Here is an 18,876-nt window from a genome sequence, read left to right as displayed (position 1 = left end):
CTAATATTCTTCGTGCAGGCTTGTTTCTGACTGACCAGGTTAGATTACTGGACTCCAGATGGCAATCCCTGAGCCTGCAAGCATGGCCACAGAAGGGACCCCACAGCACTGACAAATATGGCATTGAGGTTCATATTGGTGTGGGTGATGACCTGGTGATGACCGTTAGCTGTCCTCAGTCAAAGGCCCTTGCAGACTGAGGGACAATTCTGGACCTCTTGACTGTCCAGGGATTACTTGTCCACAGACCACAGGGCTCTGAGCTCCTCTAAGCTGAGATGCAGCAGAGTGAGGACATAGCAATGGTGCAGTCTCTTTGCTTTTTCATTTCAAATATCTTCTTGCTCTCTGTCCATGTTTTGTGTCATCTCATAATTGGAGAGGATATTAACGTGTGCCCTAGACTCAAATATACAACATGTCTGTGATATAAAAACAGGTAGAAATGGATTAACCTTCACATGCTAGAAATTTAGTAAGCTCCTCCATGTGACATAGTTCTTTTCATAAGAAAACCCACAAAAACTCTATGTGAGATAAGAATTATGAGAATTAGGGGGATCCCTGGGTGGCACAGCGGTTTAGCGCCTGCCTTTGGCCCAGGGCGCGATCCTGGAGACCCTGGATCGAATCCCACGTCGGGCTCCCGGTACATGGAGCCTGCTTCTCCCTCTGCCTGTGTCTCTGCCTCTCTCTCTCTCTGTGACTATCATAAATAAATAAAAAATTTAAAAAAAAAAAAAAAAAAAAAAGAGAATTAGCCTTCTTTTCTTTTCTCCTCCTGAGGAAATTGATGCTTATAGAGGCGAATAGATTTGCACAGGGTTCCCTTGCTGGTGATGGTAGCACCATGACTATAACTCAGAATTGTTTGACTCCAGACCCAAGATGTTTCTCCAAGGGGCTTTTCCCTTGACTAAGAAGAGATATCTTTGTATAGTGGAGATATATCTCAAATGCCACTGACTTGATTACTCGTTTATATCTGATACACTCTGGATAAAGTAAAGGCCAGAATTTAACTGAGCCTCTTTCTAAGCAACATGTCAAGAAGTACAGCTACAGGAAACTGTAATATTTGATCTGATATTGTCCTAGCTGCCTTTTATTGTTCCAGATTTCCAGATGGGGAGACTGAGGTACTGAGCAGTGAAGCCATTCGCCCCAGGTCAAGTAGGAGGTAGTGGGTCCGAGAGTCAAGCTCAGATGGTCCATCTCAAGAATCCTTACATTTAACCCTGAGGATCCTGAGGATGGCTGGCTACCAGGACCAAGATGAGGTGTTCCCTGAGAAGAGCTGGGTGGGAAGAATAGAGACCCATGTGGGCTTCCCTGTTTGGAAGAATTCAGTCAGGATCGTGGCTGTGTCAGAGGGCAAAGCTAAGTCCAATATGTCCCAGAGTACTTCCTTTCCTTTCCAGGAGTAAGGTTTGAGGTTTTAAAAAAGTCAGAGCTACCGGTTTGTAATGAAATACATCAACTTTCTTTTTTATGATTCTACATTGCTTGAGTTTCAATCTCAAACCATCTTGAAGGTAAAAGGAGAAAGGGCACATGTGAAGTCATGTGAAGTGCTAGGGCTCCTCCCTGTGTGCTTGTTTTGTAGTTGGGATGCTTGATGAGCACCTGTGTGCAGCCCAGCGCCTGGCCTTGGGGACACCAGCCTCTGGATGGACAGTGGCATCTCTGTCTCACATGAGCTTGTTGTGGCCCCTGATGGAGCAGTGTTATCACAGCATCACAATGACTGTTCCCATATGGCAGGGCTGGTATATCCATGTCTCTCATGCTGATTAATCTCCTCTTTTTTAAACTTTCTGTTTTCATTGGTTGAGTAGAAACACACTGGAAACAGAAAGGGAAACATAAGGTGAACTGACAATGTTTTTTTTTTTTTTTTCATTTAGAAAGAGCTGTAAATATAGTACTTCTACCTCTTCATTAGGTGATAAAAGCAGATATTACATCGTTAAAAGCATAACAGTCTATGATTGTCCTTCAAGGAACAAATCTCATGGAAGGCCCTTTCTTGTTCGCAGTTACAATGGGACATGTTGGTTTCAACCTTTTTTTTTTTTTTTTGGTTTCAACCTTTTCAAGGAAAGAACCCAGTATGCACATTGACTCCTCATCCAAATGCAAATGAAATATCAGAAAGGGAGACAGAACATAAAGACTCCTAATCTGGGAAATGAACTAGGGGTGGTGGAAGGGGAGGAGGGCGGGGGATGGGGGTGAATGGATGACAGGCACTGAGGGAGGCACTTGACGGGATGAGCACTGGGTGTTATTCTGTATGTTGGCAAATTGAACACCAATAAAAAAATAAATTTATTATTAAAAAAATGCAAATGAGAATTTGTATTGACTGAGAATCCAAGGTTTTTAAAGCCCAATTAACAGATGATCCAGGCAAAAGTAACTTACTGCCCTCTTACTAGCAAATGTCTGCAGTCAATTTGAAAATTGCCATTCAAATACAAATTTCCTAATAATAAAAAAATCACATTTAAATTAGTGTTTTCTTTCTTAGTCATAAATCTATCCCCAGGCCCTAGTTTCATGAAGGAAATAAATGGGATTTCATGGACTTTTCCTATACTTAGAAGTTAGAGGAGTTTGGGATGCAGCAGTAGTGTGGAGTCCCTTCCGTTCTTGATCTAAGTAGAAGAAGATACTACAATATTTTACCTCCTTTCTATACTCATTCTCCAATGGAATTGACAAAATATCTGAAAAAATTGGAAGCACTAAAATTATATACCCTTAAGTGAGCCAGGAGCAGCAACGAATTTTTCTCAATCTCTAAAAGGGAATAGACTGCCTTTGTCTTACTAACAAAAGCAATATAGTCTCTGGAAAGTAGGAAATGTCTAGTAAGTACTTTTGAATGAATTGATAGACCCCAATAATCTGGAAACCCAGAGGCAGCAGGATAACTGACAGATAGTTGAGGGGTCCCTGAAACTCCAGGCTCTTCTACACTCTGAGTGGGAAGCAGGCATCGAGAGGACCACACACCCTCTTCCTCTGGTGAATACACTGTGTCTCCCAGAACAGAGGAGCATTGGGACTATGGAATCCAGTAATTCAGTCACTGCATTCATCAGCCTGAGCTGTTTAAACAAAAAACAGACTGGGTGTCTTAAACAATAGACATTTATATCTTTAATTTCTGGGAGCTGGGAAGTCCAAGATTAAGATGCAGCAAATCTGGTTCTTGGTGAGAACTCTCTCCTTGGTTCAAGAGAGGTGGCTACCTTCCTTTTGTGTTCTCATGTGGCCTCCTTAGTGCACACACTGAGAGAGAGACAGAGAGAGAGAAGAAGAGAAGGAGTGAGGAAGAGAAAGATGGGAGGAAGAGGGAGAGGGGGAGGCAGAGAGGGTAGGGGGCAATAGGGGAAGGGATGGAGGGGGGAGGGGCAAGGATAGAGGGGGGAGGAGCAGGGATGGAGGGCCCAATTTAATGCATCAGGGGAAGATCCTGTTTGCTTCTCTCTCTTCTTCTTCTTAGAAGGTCACCAATCCTATCAGATTAGGATCCCACCCTCAGAAGTCCTTTAATCTCCTTTTGTTGATGGGGGAGGGGGACGGCCAGAGAGGGAGAGAGAATCTGAAGCAGACTCCACACTGGCACATCTCTGGACCCTGGGATCATGACCTGAGCTGAACTCAGGAGTTGGATGCTTAACTGACTGAGCCACCATGTGCCCCAGAAGTCATTTAATCTCAATTGCATCCCTATCTCCACATGTAGTCACATTGAAGGTTCGGACTTCAGCATATGAATCTGGGCAGTGGCGGGGAAAGGGGACAATTCAGTTCATAACCGTCAGTTCTGCTACCTATGAGTCCTCTTGCTTCTCCTTCTTTTTCTAAGATTTGATTTATTTATTTGAAAAGAGAATGAGAGTGCTCGCTTCGGCAGCACATATACTAAAATTGGAACGATACAGAGAAGATTAGCATGGCCCCTGCGCAAGGATGACACGCAAATGAAAAGAGAATGAGAGAGAGCATGAGCAGGAGCAGAGGGAGAAACAGACTCCGCACTGAGCAGAGAGCTGGACGTGGGACTTGATCCCACGACCCTGAGATCATGACTTGAGCTGAAGGCAGATGCTCTACCGACGGAGACGCCAGGGCGCCCCGAGTCCTCTCACCTCTATTAAGAACCACATCTTCTCTGTACCAAACTAATTCTTTCTGTACAATGCAACCCTAAGCATGTGAGGTATTTTTAGAACTATTTCTTTAAATATGAACCCAATCATGTTACTTTTTTGTTAACATCATTCAATGAGTGCACAGAGGACTGGCTGCATCTACTCCTCTGTGAGGCTAAGTGAGTCTAGGATACATCTGGTCTTATCTTGTAGCTTCCATTACGTGAGCTAGAATTTTAAATTATATATAATATATCTCCAAATGGACACTTCTGTGGCAGACCATAAGAAGACTAGAAAAAGACTGAATTTGGAAAACTCACTTATATTTTTTAATTTATTTTATTTTTTATTTTTTAGTTTTTATTTATTTTATTTTTTATTTTTGAATTTATTTACACATATATTATTATATATTTATATATGATATAGTTATATATAACTTTATTTATATTTTATTATATTTTGAATTTCCGAATTATTAATTTTGAATTTGAGCATGTTTCCATATCAATAACAGAAAGTGAGTATATTTTAAAATTTCTGGTAAGAATATAAAAGGCACATTTCTGTGGATGACCTGGCAATTTCTAACAGTATGTCACAGTTACCCTTTGATCCAGAGATTCCACCCTGAGGAACCCCTGTCACTTGACAGCATTACAGAAAGATACATAGACAAAGCTGTGCGTTATAGCAACATTTTAACTCTGGAAACAACCCAAATGGTCATCCTCCAAGAACCAGTTAAATCAACTGTGGTGCATGCATATATTGAAGCACCAAGCAGAAATGAGGACTATTCAGAGTAAGAGTGGCCTCCAACACCCATGATTAACTGTAGAAGGGGAGGTGGGGAGCCGTATGCATAGCACGCTGCCTAAAGGGATAACTGTCCTTGTGTGTGTGCATGAATAGATTTGCATGTTTCAAAATGGAAGAAAACAATCTAAAAGTGGTTACTATGGGTCATAAGAATGGAACATGCTGGAAGGGAGAGTAGCTCCTTTTTCTGAAGACATCTTTTTTTCTAGTCTTGACTTTAGAAACCTGTTACTATTTTAATAATTACAAGACAAATTTAAATAAAGGCACACCAAACATTGAAGGACAAATGGAATGAATGAGCCCGTGTATCAAATTGGAGCTTTAACACACACAGGAAGTGGTAACTTGAAATGATTCTAACTCCAATACTTTTCCTGATATGCCTGGTGGAGTATTCCATGATGTAAGAAGCCAAAAGTAAAACAAATTGTTTTAGCAATGATAGTGTTACTTTAAGTGCTGTTATTGCTATTCTGAGTGTTGAGTATACATTTGATACATATAGATAGGTAGATAGATATTACACTCTATGTGTGTATGTGTGTCTGTTGTGCAGTAAAACAAATATTTAGGTTGATGTGGAAGGTAGATTTTAAATGAAAGAAGATGATATACATAAAACCAAAAATTATAGTAAAAATCTTATATTTTTGTTAGCCTGAACTTTATATTTTACTAATTAAAATTAATATTTATTCATGTCTGTTCACTGGAAAAAAAAAACTAGGAAAAATAACCACCAACCACAGGAACCCTTAGCCACCTGTTATAGTATCTATAAAACATTGTCCAGTAAAAGGAATAGTGCTTCCTGGAGAAATGGTTTCTTTCAATTCTGGTTCAGGATATTAAGAAGTTTATGAGATAATCCCAGAACACATTGTCATATCAAGTAGTAAGAAAGTTATCAAAGACTTCTGCTAGGGTCACAGCAAGACTATTCAGAGGCAAATTTGTGGAAAATATCTTCTGTCACCAAGCAGATAATTCAATCATCAATAAGAATAATTGCAATGGATTGAACTCATCAGATATGATTAAGGGCACGAGTTTAAAATGATACATAACTAGCTTCGATCATACTAGAGAATCAATTCATGACTTTATTTTATATCTTCCAGCTTTATTGATGTCTAATTGACAAATAAAATTGTATTTCAAATGTACAATGTGATGATTTGATCTGTATATATAGTGAAATGATGACCACATTGAAGTTAATTGACACTCCCATCACCTTACATACTTATCCTTGTCTTGTGTGTGAGAACACGTGAGCTCTCCTCTCAGCAAATGCCCAGTATACGATACAGAATGAGGAACCCTCATCACCATGCTGTACATTAGATCCTCAAAGGTATTCATCTCCAGGTCACTGTTTAAAACTGGAAGAAAACAATAAAGAACCATTTATTTTGCTTTTTGTGTGTGTGGAAACTATGCCTCTGTTTAACCATATAACTGATAAGTGAAGTATGCCTCGATAAAGGTATCCCAGCTGATAAAGAAGATGCAGCAGAATTGTGATATTAATACTATCCAGCCCTCATGATGTAGAGCATCTTGGCAATGATATCGATAGCACTTAACCTTAGAAAAAGACAGAATTTACATGGATGTTCAGGGAAGCACACAAAATACCTACGGATTTTTCCCATAAAAAACTTGATCACATCTTTGGATATAACAATAAATGCACGGGAAATACAGTCTTAGAGAAGTATTCCTGTGGTTGATATTCTCTGAAAATTCAGACTACGGAAAACCTCCTAGGGAAAATTACCTGGTTCTTTAACAACAACCACAAAAAATTACAAGGAAAAGTAAAATAAAGGGAGGGAGCTATGTAGATGAGAAGAGTTGGGGAGACACAACTATTAGTTCAGAGTTACAGACTATATTTACATCTTGATAAAACAAACAGAAAAATGGGGGCATTCAGAGAAATTTGAACATAATCTGGTATTTGACAAAGTGAAAAAATTAATTATTTTTTAAAGATTTTATTTATTTATTCATGAGAGACACACACAGAGAGAGAGAGAAAGAGAGAGAGAGAGAGAGGCAGAGACACAGGCAGAGGGAGAAGCAGGCTCCATGCAGGGTCTCCAGGATCACACCCTGGGCCAAAGGCAAGCACTCAACCGCTGAGTCACCCAGGCATCCCAAGAAATTGATGATTTTATTTCAGGTGGGATAACAGTATTGTGTTTATGATGAAAAAGTGTTATCTTTAAGACACATACTGATATGGGATGACGTGAGTTACATTTGTTTCAAAATAATCCAGGGAGTAGTAAGAGTAGTTTAGTTAGAGACACAATGAAACAATATTGGCTGTGAATTTATCATTGTTGAAACCACCTGGAGCAACTTTTTAAGATTTTTTGAAGCATTCCACAGTACAAATTAAAAGTTTTTAATAATATTTTCAGGACACCTGGATGGCTTAGCGGTTGAGTGTTTTTGCCTCTGGCTCAGGGCATGATCCCGGGGTCCTGGGATCAAGTTCCACCTCAGCCTCCCTGCGTGGAGCCTGCTTCTCCCTCTGCCTGTGTCTCTGTGTCTCTCATGAATAAATAAATCAAATCTTAAAAATATATATTTTTTCAATTATTGGAAGGATGAAATTATACAGAAACATGCGCAAGTACACTTTTAAGTATCACTGTTTGCTTTTATTGTTTAAGCACTATATTCAAACATATATGTTGTTCTAGAGATAGCTTGAGGAAATAAATCTAAACACCGCACACATAGGACAGCACTCATACCTTGAAATTACCTAAACTGCCAAATTCATTACTTAATACTGGCATTATTGGGCACAATCCTGACATGACCTATAAAAGGGATGTGATTTGTCTGTTTCTTCCAGACATTCCAATGGTTAATTTACTGAAAAACTGGAGATTTTGGTTCTGTCTAGACTTAAACCAAGTAAACGTTTCAAAAGAGTAACCATAAAAGGAGAGATTATGAATTTGCAACAAATCTTATTACAGTTATTCTTATTTGCATGAAAGGGAATAGAACTGATGCATTTCTTCTTGGAATAGTGAGTTCATTTCAGCTGCTAGTGAAAACCTGGAAGTTTTATTATTATTATTTGAATTTTGGAAACTTTTATAAGCAGATTCTAGGAAGCCTGATGACAACAGTTACTATATGGAAACCGGATGATTAATTTTATAGATCATTCCCTGTTGTACCCAGAAACCTCTAAGTAAGTTTTTTCTAGCCACTCTATACCACTATTGCAGGGCTGCTTGGTGTGGGCTTAATATTTTTCATCATTATATTTTGTTCAAGCACCTCAAACAATGCCTGGAATAGAGTTTTTGTTAGCAATTATTTATTGAGTATCTGATGAGTATTTTCTCACTCCCTTAAGATTTCTCTACTATGTTTCTTCTCTTTTTTAAAAGACAGAGAGAGAGAGACAGAGCACAAGCAGGAGGAGGGGCAAAGGGAGAAGTAGGCTCCCTGATGAGCAGGGAGCCTGATATAGGACTCGATCCCAGGACCCTGAGACCATGACCTGAGTCAAAGGCAGATGCTTTACTGCTTGAGCCACCCATGTGCCCTTATACTATGTTTCTCAATGGGAAGTGATTGGATAAGTTCATGTACTATGAGCTGATAATTAATTTCAAGTATCAAGCTTTTTAGAGCAACTGATGTCATGAAGAGAATGAACCACTTACACTGAAATTTGGCTAGTTGAGAGAACATGTGGAGACTTAGGTTAATTCTGTCGTTGGCTGTCCAAGTGGCATTCTCAATGTTAAGATTGTCCTCTGGTGAATGATGGCGTTGGGTCCCTGGATTGCCAACAAAACAATAAGGAGGTAGGACTACTCTGAGCAAAGCTAATTGGCTGCATATCAAATTAGATGCATATTATAGCCTGCACTCCATGGAGTGGATAAAGTTCACTGGCTGACATAGTTTTTGTATATATATTCTCATCATGGGTTAAATAATTGTTCCCTTGAAAATAGCATACACTATATTTATATAGCAATCGGGACATACATTACCCGTGGCTTTTATTATGCATTAAATGGGAAAGATATTCTTAGTTTGATTCAATAAAAAAATTGCCTCAGAGGCCTTAACCAAAGACACTGCATTCCTTTATTTTTATTCCTCTAGGCAATGGACTTGTGGGCAGCACAAAGTAAGATGAATGACAGAGCCACCGAGTATACCTGGGGTAGGAATTCCATAATTGGAATTCACACAGACAACATTTTTTCTGAACTGCCATTACCTCTCGCAATTGATACCCACCATTTCCGAATTCATCCTACAGCTTTACCAATAGGTTGTGGGCAAATTCAGAGAAATGGTTGGGAGTTGAAAAGATACTACAAAAATGACTTGGTCTTGCTTTGATTTGCAATTACAATATATAAAGGCAATGATCGTAAAGATCCTCTCTCCCTGTATTTTCTACCACTTGATAGAAAAATGAGGTTAGTTTCAGTGGAATTGTTTTAATTACACAATATTCTTGTGACTAACGTCAAGGCTTGGAGTCCTGATATCAGGTTCTGGCTCTCAATCATTAAATACGGGGACGGTGAGCTGGCTGCAGGTTCCTGAGCCACAGATCCTGTAAGAAGGCCTTTGAGGCTTGATCAGAGGCCTAGTTCCTACCTCTTGGGAGAACTCGGGGAGACACACCTGGGGTGGAGGGGAGACTGCTAATTCAGTCCAACTGAACTTCTGGATAAGCTGCACATCAGAGGGAAGAGGGAAACATCTCTGTGCCCGGCTGAGATCTATATAATGTCATCCACAGTCGTTTCCCTCAGTTTAGTAAATGTAGCCTAATTGCAACAATGAGCATCTTATCACTCTGTTGGATTAACTTCTCCACTTTCTTTCTTCACAGGAGGTCAATTTCTTATATTTCTGCGAGGTTTAGATGTGTGCAAGTTCACCCCCATGTCATCCTTTGAGGAAAGCAGGGAAGTTATTATTTTCCCATCTTAGAGAGATGAGGACCTGAAGCTCTGAGATGGCGAGCGATTTACTCAGTGTCCACACCAAGTAACTGGCAGAGTCATGCCTTCGGACACTTTCCATTTACTCGTCCATTCTTTCCATCTGTAAGTAGCGTACGTAACATACTCTGTTTTGGGCCGTATACAAATGAACAAGGTGAGGAATGTGGACAGTAAATCTAATTAGATAAGTAAATACATAATTATATTGGGTGACACATGGAATAAATGACACAGTAACACGTAAAGACCTTTCCAAGTAACTGAATTCTGGGCAGAAGGTAGAAATCTATGAATAAGGAGACAAGAGAGGTTGGGGTGTGGAGTCTTCTTGGATGATCCCAGCTGCCCCTAAGCCAGACTGGAATGGTGTGTGAGGGGATGTGGGCCTGGATCTGGGTCTCAGTTCCCACCAGGCTTTTCACAACCTCACCGTCTATCCATGCGTAGTGTGATGTAGCTGACAATGTATGACGGGACAGGTGGGAAGGGGCATGGAAAGGGCTTAGGTTTGGTGCCATTTCTGCACATGGTTAAAGAACCATAGTCATCAAGGCTTGCCATGCCTCTCTGCTGTTCCTGTGCCACTGGCAGGGCCCGGTCATCTCAGGTGAAGAGAAGGGTCAGTGTTAGCAGATGTCTACATGTGCTTGGCTCACATGATTGTTTGCAGACAGAATACTCCAGAAGCCCTCTCAGGGAATGACAGCATGGCGTTTCACATCGTTTTCCCAAGACCTGTATTTTGCCATCAAGGACACCTACTAGAATTTCCCTAAATCGTGGAAAACATTTATAAGTTCTTTAAATATCAATGTCTGTTCGTGTCTTTAACATTTAAGTCTGAGGGAAGATAGAGTAATTTTAGAAAAAATGTAAGAAATGGACACACTTAAATGATCTCAAGGACAGTGCCTCAGTTTCATGCTTTTCAGATACTCAAATGATTCCAAATAATGTCACAAATGATAGCCTTACAATTGTAATAAAATGTATGTGTGAGAAAGCAAAGTGAAATTTTTCATATCCTTTTTGAGGTATGGTTTATTTCCTATAAAATTTACAATTCAATCGTTTTTTAAATTAAGTGTATATAGTTATACAATCACCACCCCAACCCCGTTTCAGCACATTTCTATCATCCTCCCCTCAAAATTCTCTTGTGCCCATACAGTTAACCCCTGCTCCCAACCTCAGCCCTAGACAGACCCCCATCTGCTTTCTATCTTTATACATTACATGGGAAGGAGAAGCTTATTAAAATGAATTGTACCTCCTGTGCCTCATCTCTGGCAGTGGTTCAGTGACACTTGGCAAGGTTCTGAGTGCAAGAACCTTTAAAAGACCATTTTAAATCTTCACTTTCCATATCACTCAGTTATTCAGATTTTTAGAATGTTAGTAGGTGTGGCAGGCAAATAATTCCCTCTCCTCCAAGGCATCCCAATTTTAATCTCCAGACCATATAAATATGATATATCAGATGGCAAGGAGGAATTATGGTTGCAAGTAAAATTAAGGTTGTAGAGCAGCTGACCTGAGATCGGAGGATTATTCCTCATCTTCTGGATGGGCCCAAAGCAATCACAATTGTCCTTACAAGTGCAAGAAGGACCAGGATAGTCAATGATGATGTGATACAGCTAAAAAGGACTTGGCCCAATCGCTGCTGCCTTTGAAGATGGGAGATAGGGGGCTAGAAGCTGGGAAAGGAAAGCATCTATTTCCCCTAGAACTTCCAGAAGGAACATCTTGTTTACATCTTAACCAAACAAGATTCAATCCTGACTTTTGATCTTAAGAACTATATGATAAATTTATGTTGCTTCTAAACTGCCAAGTTTTGGTACTTTGTTAGAGCAGGGCAGTGCTGTTAGCTACATAACGTTAGGGGTTAGGACAAGTGCCCCTTTGTCTCATGTAGACCACTAGTTCTCAAACTTCCATCAAATCTGGTGACCAACAAAGGACCTGGCTAATTCCCAAGGAAGGCTTGGCATCTTCCCTGGGTTCTCTTATGGGAAGATAGCAGAGTGATATATGTCAATAGGCAGGTGCTAATTGCAGGAACCTTAAATTGGAGTTAGTGTCTCATCCGGAACATTCTGGCTCTTCCCCGGTATATCTGTCTTCCTGTGTGACCAACAAACACTTACTTCTCCCCAGAGCTCAAGACTCCCCTTCCTGGGAGACTTCCCAGTGAGTGGTGTAGGAAGTCGGAAACAAGGCTTGGGCAACTGTGCAGGACAGTCCCACCCTTCCTCATCTCCGTGGATGTCACAGGCTGCAATTACAGATCCTTCCCGCTCCTCTCTCCATACTGTTCAGATAATGGGGCATGCTGCGGGGAGAACACAGCCATTTGCGGCTCTTCCATCTTCACATCACCGTTACAAAGCAGGGCGATGTCCAAACATCAGAAATTGTTTATGCTTAGTTGACTGATTTATCTGGAATGCAAATCAGAGCTCGTGGAGACTAAAGGAAAACAAGCATACAAATCCAAAATTAATTTTTCCAAAGCAATGGGAATATATTAGGTTGCCATATGCCACTCAAACATATTTTCACTGGAGATTCAGTCCAATTTTGCATTTTAGTCACTTAGTCTCCTGAAAAAAAAAATCCATATTGTATCAAAACCATGTACTTTGTAAAAATGCCACAGATAATTTACTTCACATCTTCGTCTGAGATTTAAAGAATCTCAAAGATTCTATATAGACACCAGTCTTAAACTTTTTACTGGTTTTTTAAAAATTTAAACTAGATAGAAGGCCTATAGTATTTATGATTATTATGATAGAAATTATGGAATGGAAAATTATACTTACACTATTAATAATTTTAACATGTAGCATCCTCTTCATAAATAACTATATATATATATATATATATATATATATCATTTTGTTTTGTATGAGACAACATAATCTCTCCATCACCTGTAGTAAATGTTTCTACATCCCATTGAAATCAGTGACTGAACTTTTCAGTAGAAGTAATTTAAAAACCCTGGATGTGTGTGTGTGTGTGTGTGTGTGTATCTCACATCCATAAAAAGCAACTAATCCTTGGAAACATGCAAGTTTTTGCTTTTTTTTTTTTTTTTTTTTTTTTGAGGTTTCAGTGAAGTGTGTATGTGGGAAGTGATGCATAGGGCAGGGCAGCGTCCTCCACACTATCTGCCCTGATGTGTCCCCTCTGCCTCTTGGTCTCCATCTCTTCTTCCCTAGCTCTGTTTCCTTCTTGCATTACTTTTTCTTCATAGAACTATCTCATCTTAAAAGTTTGAGGTTACTGATAAACCTTTTTGGATACATCTTTTCAAAAACCATTAGAAGGGTTTATCTGCATTCTTCATTAAGAGATTATTACTTTAATAGGTTTTAAATTGGCTGTGATTTGTTTATTATGAAGCTAGCCACTGCTTTTCTTACTGAGAGGTTTTTTTTGTTTGTTTTGTTTTGTTTATTGTAGGGCATGGGTCTCTTTATTCTTAGGCCAGTGACTTTTCCTCTGGCCTGATTCTTAGCAAATTAGCCCTCACTTTGGGAGCTCATGGAGGTCACACATCCAGAATAGTTCGATTTAGTTCCTGTAGCTCACTCCCAGACAAAAACTTTGATACGGAGAAAACATGGGTCAGAGTTTTAATCATTCATACATATCATATAGTTTAGAACAGCTAAATTTAGAAAATCTTTGAACAAGGCATGCTATAGGCTTTCCTACCTAGATTTTGTTTCTACTCTAAAGATGAGTGTACTTGACATAGGCCCATTTTATTGAAAATGGGGCTTTCAGTACAGTTTATATGTTGTATACACATATGCCAGATATTTTAGTTGTAAAGAATGCATCATGAGGACTACTTTGACCTAAGACACTTATGTCTTATTTTGTACTCTTAGTTGTTTTAGCTAGGTATGGAGTTCTGCTTAATAATTAAAACAGGTACTTGCTACATGGTGAGTCTGGTAGCCATCACTCAGCAAACCTAGGATCGGAGAGATTTAAATTAGTTGCTTAATGACTCACAGGGAATTATCCATCTGATTGTCTTATTTAGAATATATAGTCTTTAGGTTTGTAGTCTCCATCTTTTTTTTTTTTAAGATTTTATTTATTTATTCATGAGAGACACACAGAGAGGGACAGAGACATAGGCAGAGGGAGAAGCAGGCTCCATGCAAGGAGGCCGATGCGGGACTCAGTTCTGGGACTCCAGGATCACACCCTGAGCTGAAAGCAGACACTCAACTGCTGAGCCACCCAGGTGTCCCGACTATAGTCTCCATCTTTAGCCAGAAAGATTTTTTTTTATCTTTCCAATCCTCCAGTGGAAAAAAAAAAAAGGAGCAAAATATGACCATTCATCCTGATTGCTGTGTAAAGTTGCATTTAAAGTGTTATTTGTATATAGTTAAATATTTTATTTAACAATATTGAATAAAGTTTTCAGAAAATAAAATGCAATGACTTGTAAGTATGCAGTTTGATGAATTTTTATAAATATAAACATATTAAATCACCATCAAAATCAAGATACAGAACATTTTCATCGTCTCAAAATATTCCTACATGGTCCATTATCAATGAGTACCCCCCTCCCCAACCCAGGCACTGCCCCAGATGACCACTGATCTGCCTTCCATTGTACAGATTGCCTCTCTCTGCTCTATAATTTCATATTAATGAAAATCAGTGTATATTCCTCATTCCTGTTGTCTGTATCAGTATAAATTGTCTGTTCTTTCGATTTATCAATAGCATTCCATTGCATGCATATAGTTTGTCGATTCACCTCTGGATGAAAATTAGGCTTTCTTCCAACTTGGAAGTATTATAAGTTAAAACTTCTATAAACAGTCTTGTAGAAGTTCCCCTGTGGGCATATAATTTTATTTCCCTTGGGTAAATGCCTAAGAATAAAATGGATAGTTCATATAATATAATAAGAGTCTGTGTAACCTCATAAAAACAAAACAAAACAAAACAAGTAATCATTTCCAAAGAAATTGTACTGCCTACAAAGCATGAAAGTTCTGGAAGCACCGTATCATTGAAATACGGTCTTTCTAATTCTATTCTACTGGTTTATAGTGATATCTCGTGGTTTTAATTCACATTTTCTTAATGACTGGTACTGTTGAGCTTATTTTCATGTCCCAATCATTCATTTTTTTAAAGATTTTATTTATTTATTTATTTATTTATTTATTTATTTATTTATTTATTTATTTATGAGACACAGAGAGAGAGAGAGAGAGAGGCAGAGACATAGGCAGAGGGAAAAGCAGGCTTCATGCAGGGAGCCCGATGTGGAACTGGATTTTGGGTCTCCAGGATCACGCCTTGGACTGAAGGTGGCGCTTAAACCACTGAGCCACCTGGGCTGTCCCCAATGATTCATTTGAGTATCTCTTTTGGGATGTACCTTTTCATACATTGTATTAGCTATAATAAAATTATGAAGTTATTCATATTTCCTATTTCATCTTTTGTCAGTTTTATTTAAATTTTTTGTTAGTATAAACATGTTTAGAATAATCTCTTTATCCCCAAATGTCTTCAGAATATAAGGTTTCTTTCATTTTTGGTATTATGAATTTATATTTTTCTTTTTTTCTTTTTATGATTATTATTTCTAAGAGTTTAATCAACTTTACTATTTTTTTCACAATTAATATTTATTTTTCTACGTTTGTGTTGTACTTCATTGATCTATTCTCTTGTCTTTATTATTTGCTTATTATCTGTTTCTTATCTCAATTTGATTTGCTCTTTTCTTCTAAACTAGGTTAGATTCTAGATTATTATTGCCTTTTTTGCTGTTATAAGCACATAATGCAATACATTTCTCTGTATAGGTGTCACCTATATTCTATACATTTTGAGTATTTTGATTTTGTCTTTTCGCTCTCTTTAATTTTCTTTCACTTCAAAGTGAAAAAAAAATTCTCACCTCTAATTTTTGCTTCTAATTTTCTTCTGATTGTGGTATTTGGAAGTGATGCCCAATTGCCAAATATTTGTTTGGTTTGGATATCTTTTTATTTTGATTTGCAATTTAACTAAGTGCTTAGAAATAAGATTATATTTTAAAAATTCATTGAAATTTATTGAGATTTTGTTTATGCCTTTTACATCAGCTTATTTTGTGCATGGTTCTACTGGCAAGGACTATGTGCAACAGTAGCTGGTGAGAGTGTTGTGTAAGCACCAATGAGATCAACTTGGTTGATAGTATTATTAAAATATTTTCTATTCTTACTTGTTTTTGCTGTTTCATCAACTCCCAATAGTGGATTGCTAAATTCTCCAACTAGGAGTGTACATTTGTTTCCTTCTTCCTTTCCTTTTATTAATTTTCACTGTTACTAGCTATGCACACATTCAGGGCTGTTAGATCTTATTGATGATCTGCTGCTTGATTTCACTTTGAAATGACTTTTGTATATTTCCTATGGTTCTTTTTCTTGAAACTCATTGATAGCAACATAGGCCATTTTCCTTCCATTAGTGTTTGCATGGAATGTTTTTCAAAATCTTTTCCTTTCCATTCTTTATATGGTATTCCATTGTTTTAGTGACCTGTGTCTTTATATTCAAAGTCTTTCTTATAAACAACATGTTGACATAATTAGGTCTTACTTTTAATCTAGTCTATCAATATCTGCTTTTTATTTTGGAGATTTTACTGCAAAAATATAATTATTGATATGCCTGCTCTTCTTACTATTTGTTATCTATTTGTCCCATAATCATATTTAACAATCTATTCCATTTCTTTCACTACTGTTGTCATGCTTTAAACTTATATTATAGGCCTGAGAACACATTATTATAACTTTCGCCTTAAACCATTGACTTTCTTTATAGTATTTAAAGACAGAAAGAAAGCAGTTATTTATATTTACCCATATATTTACTGTTTCATCATTCCTTCCTCCAGATATGAATTCTTATCTATTATTTCCTTTTTGCTTGTAGATCTTCACTTAGTATTTACTACTGGTGGTATGATTATGCTGGGACAAGAATTCTATGAATTTTAGTTTATCCTACTCAGGAGTTTCTGAAATCTCTGTTTAGACTTCTAAGCTTTTCCATTGTTTATTTGTGATGAATTTAAGCACACTCTTGCATTACTCAGTTAAGAATTCTGCCGAAAGACTTGAGGGGGATTTCTATTCAAATATTGCGGCTTTCCCACTTACGGGTTCCTAATTTAGGGATCCTATTTATTTTCCAGCTCTTCTGGTAGCTCTGAATTTGGACCTCTCGCTTCTTAGATTAGTAAGACTTCACTGTCTGCAGATCACTCTGTGGGATCCGGGGACAGCGGACCAGGAACGGATTCCAGTGCTGGCCATCCCTGTTAGCAGGGCTATCTTAGCTAGTCACTCAGTACTTCTGAGCCTTGTTCACTCTCTTGTATGACAAGGAAATCAGAAACTACCAGGGTAAGTAGATTTTAGGATTTGAGATCATTAGATACGTATATATTTTCTCTCACACACGCTTACTCTCCCTCAGAGCAATAATTCAGTGTTCCCAGCGAGTAAGTATAAGTGTAATTAGGGTTTGTGTCTGTACAGAACCTATGGGGGATATGTGGAATTGGCTGGATATGTAGGATTTATACTGTTACTGACAGGATGTTAGTGTTGTGTAAACCATGCTGCCATTAACAAAAGAAGTTCATTGATTCTTCTTGCTTCTCCTCAGTTTTATTTTTTATTTATTTATTTATTTTTATGATAGTCACAGACAGAGAGAGAGAGGCAGAGACACAGGCAGAGAGAGAAGCAGGCTCCATGCTCCGGGAGCCCGATGTGGGATTCGATCCCAGGTCTCCAGGATCGCGCCCTGGACCAAAGGCAGGCGCCAAACCGCTGCGTCTCCCAGGGATCCCAACTTCTCCTCAGTTTTAAAGACTCCTTCCTGGGAGTAACAAATCACATTTTCTTTTTATCCTATAGTCTCATCCACAATCTCCTCATTCCACCTAACTGCAAGTGGTACCTGGAAATATATATTTTTTAGCTCAGCTAAAAGATATTTGTTTTCACTAAAAAAAAAAAAAAGGAGGCAAGGGAATAAGAAGCAACTACTTTCGGTCAATGCCCTACATGTGGTGATACGGAAGCAGGAGAGTGAGGTTCTTGTCTCACAGAGTCGAAGAATGAATTTCACAAAGGAGAGCAGGCAAAGCGATAGAGTTCCATTAAACATGGACACAGAGTGACCTCTCAGGAGTGAGGTGGTCCCAATCGAGTGGCCAGTGAGGGCTTTTCATCTCTGGCCTTTCATTAGGACTTTACCAAGCTCGCTGGTGGTTAGGTCAGTGGCCTGGAAGTAGATATGATGCTCATAGATCATGAGAGTTTTTGTTCCTGTGACATCTGTGAGCCACAGATATGTGTTGTAGGTCTGGTTCTATGATCTATAGGTATGTGTTGTAGGTCTGGTTATTCTTTACAGTGAACTTTTCCTTTGAGGCCTGATGAGGTTTTGTGGTTATTTTTCTTTTCTGTGGTTACAATGCAATTCTTAGAAAAACATCTTAACCCTAGTAATTAGGATAAGGTGGTCTAAATTTTCCTGATCTCCGTCTTTGTTCTGTCTCAGTATCTGCACACCTGAAAAACCCCAGAGCCTAGTTGGGGACCCTTCTCTTCCCCTATCTACAGTCCCATCCTTTCCCTACTTGATGAGAATAACTTTTTAAAGTTATTCTCAGTAAAAGATGTAGCCATTATCCTTCTGGAGGAGCCCATAGCTAATGGGGAAAGCAAAATTATCATGTTGAGATCAGCTGGAATGCTTAAAATTAACCTAATGCTATGGCAGTTAAGGGT

The 18,876-nt window shown here is 38.5% G+C and overlaps 1 non-coding gene across 1 annotated transcript; it reads left to right on the top strand.

The window, feature by feature from the left end:
- Positions 1-3,912: 3,912 nt before the first annotated feature.
- LOC119878289 lies at positions 3,913-4,020 on the top strand. Its single transcript, XR_005386741.1, has one exon. It is a non-coding gene; the product is annotated as a U6 spliceosomal RNA (small nuclear RNA).
- Positions 4,021-18,876: the final 14,856 nt, after the last annotated feature.

The sequence above is a fragment of the Canis lupus genome, unplaced genomic scaffold (assembly GCF_011100685.1).
Source record: "Canis lupus familiaris isolate Mischka breed German Shepherd unplaced genomic scaffold, alternate assembly UU_Cfam_GSD_1.0 chrUn_S1377H1558, whole genome shotgun sequence".
NCBI classification, from domain to species: Eukaryota; Metazoa; Chordata; class Mammalia; order Carnivora; family Canidae; genus Canis; species Canis lupus.
The sequence above is the reverse complement of the archived record's forward strand: the minus strand, read 5'-3'. Positions and strand labels throughout refer to the sequence as shown.